Source organism: Olea europaea, chromosome 6 (assembly GCF_002742605.1).
Source record: "Olea europaea var. sylvestris chromosome 6, O_europaea_v1, whole genome shotgun sequence".
Taxonomy (NCBI): domain Eukaryota; kingdom Viridiplantae; phylum Streptophyta; class Magnoliopsida; order Lamiales; family Oleaceae; genus Olea; species Olea europaea.
In genome coordinates this window covers 4,856,172-4,861,303 of record NC_036242.1, presented here as the reverse complement: position 1 = coordinate 4,861,303, position 5,132 = coordinate 4,856,172, and the positions used below count along the sequence as shown (strand labels likewise).

Here is a 5,132-nt window from a genome sequence, read left to right as displayed (position 1 = left end):
ATCTTAACTATCAAAAAATATTAAAGGTTGCACATGATACTGCAAAGAACTAGTTGCTAGTACTAGAATCTTTCTTTGAGTTTTCCACAGTTCATATTGAAACTTAAATTTTTTTGCCTACAGTAACCGTAGTAGGTCAAGGATCTTCAAGCTCCAGTACACTTGATAATAACATTGGGTATATACAACTCCTTTGCTTTTTTCGTTTCATGTGTTTTACTACAACTGTAACGTCTTTATTTTTCTTTACACAGTATTTCTGGAGAATTTGTTTCTGATTCTTATTCCTATTTCAGAGTTCCATATGAATGCCAAATAGAAACAGTCAGAGAACAGGCTTATAGGAATCTGCAGCTTGCACCAGTTGAGGTAAAATTTTCAGAATATCATAGAACAGCGAGTAATATTTGCACAACTATCACAATTTGTTGGGATTATATTCACATCTAAATGCACACAGCACAGCACATATTCATGTAATTTTTCATACCTTAATTGACCATTATTTTGCATATTGATGAGAAGCCTCAGCCCACACAAAAGAATTTAGACTTGGGAAAAGATATTGCAAGTGATTCTGGCCATCAGCAAGCACCTACTTCACTGCCACTATTTCCGACACGGTGGTTAAACGTGTTGCAAGGACCAGCTACACAAGTTGCTCCTGATCAGCCTACTAATGATACTTCATTGGAAGTCGATGAATTCCTGAATGCTCTTGGCTACTTGTCCAAGTTGACCATGAATAATGCCCAAGAATTGAGCCGAGCAAGTGCAAATTGTGGGGACTTTATGTATGATTTGGCAAATTCCTCAGAAATGGATGAAGCTGGTCAAAAAGCATTCGACAATGTGGTGGCAAATGACAAGTCGGGGGGAGAAACAGGAAACTCCCCATAAATGTCGTTAATTTAATTGAACATTTAGTTTCTTCTTGGTGTGTGCAACTAAACTAGAAATGCTTTTACTGTAACACAAGGATGTATTACTGTAACACAAGGATGTACCTTCCTTGCTTTTGTTGTTCTCTATGCTTCTGCTTTATTTGAATGGTATATAGTATACATACTGCATACCAAATATCTAGATCTTGTTGTCTTGTGGTATGTTTGGTAATGTGTAATGGGTAGTATAATAAGGTAAAAATCTTGGGTATGCAATATGTCCTTAGTTTACTCTGAGACATATTTCCCAAGTAATTCATACCTTCAGTACTAGAATACCTACTTTTAGTCTAAATCAAAACTTGAATGATTGTCTAACAAATGACCCAAGGAAGATTCGATTATAAAGAGCTTATCGACAAATACAGAGTATCGCTATTTAGCACCAATGGTGTTAACATTGGACTAGGTGACAGCACTTTTGGCATTAAATCATATGTTCAATTAATTGTAATGAATTATAGCCCATTTAATAGAACCTATCATGTGTTGCCACTTAGACTTGTGTTAAACACCACTGGCGCCATATAGCATTATTCGTAAATCCATTTTGTTTCAAACATGGTAATAATCAACCATCCAGAATAAACTATAACAGTTGATAGATTAATTAATTGGAACAACAATAGTGCTCATATGGCAAAAATTAGTATTGTTACCTCCAATCTCCATCTCAATTCGAGTTCTCCACCTGCACCCTTCAACAAGAATAAGGAGATAATAAGCCGAAAATGGAGATAACTCAAGAGTCCATGTTCAGCAGCACTGTACTTCCACTGAGAAGAAATTGGTAATAAGAAAGATTTGTAAATGAAATTGAAGAGGCAAAAGAAAAAAGCCTAGATAGCACAAAATAAGAATGAAACAGCTAACTCAGAATTTAAATACTGCTGGTATCTCTATAGAAGTACTGAAATGGCTCTGTATCAATCTGAGATTCTCTTTTTTGGCTGCTGTAGAATTTTCTATACCCTGCAAACTAGAATTCTTCCACTGACCAAATATGATAACCTGAAGCAATTCTTCAGTCTATCTTCACTGATGAGAAAAGGTAATGGACAAAGTAGAAGATAGAAGGAAACCAAGTGTGCCATCATTAGAAAGCGTGATTGCAATGGCTATTATCAGGGTGTAGCTGATAGATGCCAAACTGATTCACATGGTTGCTGCCACATCTTTGTTAATCTAGAAGGTTCGATAGTTAGTTAGTAGGGTCAAAAATGTAATAAGTCAAGTAGGGATTGCTTATAAATGGAGAGTTGGGGGTTAGGAATTATTCATTCACGTGCATGTTGAGTCAAGGGGGAGAAACTAGGCCTCTCGAATAGCCTAGGATTTGTTACCAATTCTGTTCATTTACTCTTCCAATAAGAATTTACTTTGATTTTTCATTGTTTATCAATTCAAAAGAGCTTCCACTGGTACTGCAGGTTGGGGGTTCTATCAAAATGGTATCAGAGCAACCATTCTGGCTTGGGATACTACATTTGATGAAGAAAAGAAATTGGAAGATCGGGTTAATAATTTGGAAATAAGGATGGATGGACAGCAATCAGAGTTCGAGGCAATGAAATTTGAGATTCAAATGGGTATGTCACGATGGATGGAGAAAATTGATTTGTTGATGCAGAAATGGGATGGACTAGAGCGTGATAAGAAGGAGACATTTAATCGAACTAGAAATGCTCTGGAAACTTCAAACAAAACCAACAAAACAGGGGTGAGTACACGAGTAGCCTCCTCACCAGAATCCACCATCGTGGAAGACAGGAGTTCAATTAAAACCTTACCGTCACCAACGCCGGCGATCGCAAGCAAAGTACGGGAGCATATCCTCATCAAGGGGCTGAAACTCACTAGCACCTCTAAAATTTTCCCAAAATTGGAGGAAGTTGGTGCATAAAATGGAGGCTTGAACCACTGGGATAAACCTAGGAAGGCTGAGATACGGAGCATGTCGGGGTTTGACGTTGAGAATTTCGACAGTTGGAAAAGTAGATCGCAAAGAATTTTCAAATTGAATCAAATTTATGATTGGGAGAAATTGGAGGTCGCAGCTATTTGTTGTGAAGGAAAAGCACTGGCCTATTATCAGCGGAAGGAGAATCAACAAACAATCAACAACCACTGAAGAATGGGAATAATCTGAAGACGTCGCTATTAAAGAGGGTTCGCCCATCGCAGGAAGGGGCAGATCTGGAAATGTTTATGGCATTGAAACAAGAAACCACTAAAAGAGAGTATCAGCAGCATATTGAGATCTGGGCTGTGCCACTTCCGACGGTCCCTGAAGAGGTGATAAAAGGCAATGTCGTCAGGGGTTGAAGCCTTTTAAATGGGCTGAGGTCCATATTGTTAACTCTAAGGGACTTGACCATTTTAAGGAATTGGCCCAACGTATTGAAGTCAGGAATAAAGAAAAGAAACAAGCCCATTTCAATTATGGCCCATCTTAAAAAATTAATTCCTATAGCTCAAGTTCCCTTGACCATTTCAGTGCATTCCATGTTTCCAATGAAGTCACGTACATTCCTAGATCGACTGCCATCACAGTGCTCTGGTGGGTAACAACTAACAAGGGGGTGTCAGAATCTAAAAAGCTTACAGATGTTGAGCTCCAATGGAAAGGGAAGAAAGGAGGTGCGATCAACTACACACTCATTTCGATGAGGTAGGTTAAAAAATCGGACAATTTATGGGTAGGGTCGACAGGCTATGGAGTTGCCTCGGATACTATACTTGAGCGAGTTGCTCGATTATATAAGTTCGGTCACTTCAAAAGGCTGAAACGCCCCTTCTTCGCGGTGATCAAGACTGGAGCTCTTACAAAGGAAATTGTGTGATTGTATGATGAATTCAACAGCCTCCACCTTGAGGACAAGGTGGATTTTGAAGCGACGGGTAATGATAGATGCCAAACCGATTCACATGGTTGCTGCCACATCTTTGTTAATCCAGAAGGTTCGATAGTTAGTTAGTAGGATCAAAAATGTAATAAGTCAAGTAAGAATTGCTTATAAATGGAGAGTTGGGGGTTAGGAATTATTCATTCACGTGTATGTTGAGTCAAGGGGGAGAGACTAGGCCTCTCGAATAGCCTGGGATTTGTTACCAATTCTGTTCATTTACTCTTCCAATAAGAATTTACTTTGATTTTTCATTGTTTATCAATTCAAAAGAGCTTCCACTGGTACTGCAGGTTGGGGGTTCTATCAGTAGCCAAGATAAAGTATTGCCTACACTGGCCCACTCAAACTCTGGAGCTCAAAAACACGATAATTAATTGAGTACAAGAACACCTAAATGGAAACTGAACCTGATGCATAGAATGCTTTTCACCATCACATCCAATCCTCAACTCAGAGATGCATGTAAGTGAGGACAACAGAAACTTCAGCACAGACAATAACCAACATAATAAGGACAATAAGCAGAAACCCAAAGATGTAATAGAACCTTCCAAGCCATATGCTAGAGAGGATGAAGAAAAGTTCAATAAAGAGGGTTTCAAATGGAAGAGTTCCAGCACCAAGAATAAAAGCCATGACGGATATTTGAGTACAGGAATCTCTCTAGGGATTTGATTAGTTCAAACTGGATACAGAATAGGCTCAGCTTGGGTGCCCAAGAATCCTCCTAAGAGGGCAAGTGGCACTGAAATGCAGAACCAGAGAGACTAAAGTATAAAATATAAGGAAATGGGAATAGCTCCAGTACTCTTGAAAGGACAAAATTCAATGCTGTGAGAATGACAAATACAACTCCTGTAAAGAAGCATGTTATTGACCAAGAAACTGAACTTAGTGCTATAGATATGAGGCCATTTAATTGAACTTTTCCAACCTGAAATTTTTATTCCTCTATCCAAATTGTATATAAGAATATATACATACATAAATACTATTTAATTTTAACATAAATAGAAAACAATGCTGTTCAAAGGAAAATAGCACAAAGCAGAATCCAATCTATGTTTTATATAGAATTCAACCTAATTTAATCCCTGAAACTGATTAGATATGTTTTCTTCCAAAGAATCCAGCCTTGTCACTCCTTTGGAAATAAATACTTCGAAAATGATTTTGTAAGGACATGATCTGATCTTAATTATCTTTAGGGGAAAATTTATTAAACAGTTCTATAAATGGGAGTCTAAAATCCACAAACAAGAAACTGGCCTTCTACGAG

The 5,132-nt window shown here is 37.9% G+C and overlaps 1 pseudogene; it reads right to left on the bottom strand.

The window, feature by feature from the left end:
- Nucleotides 1-364: 364 nt before the first annotated feature.
- Nucleotides 365-4,793, bottom strand: LOC111395033 (annotated as a pseudogene).
- Nucleotides 4,794-5,132: the final 339 nt, after the last annotated feature.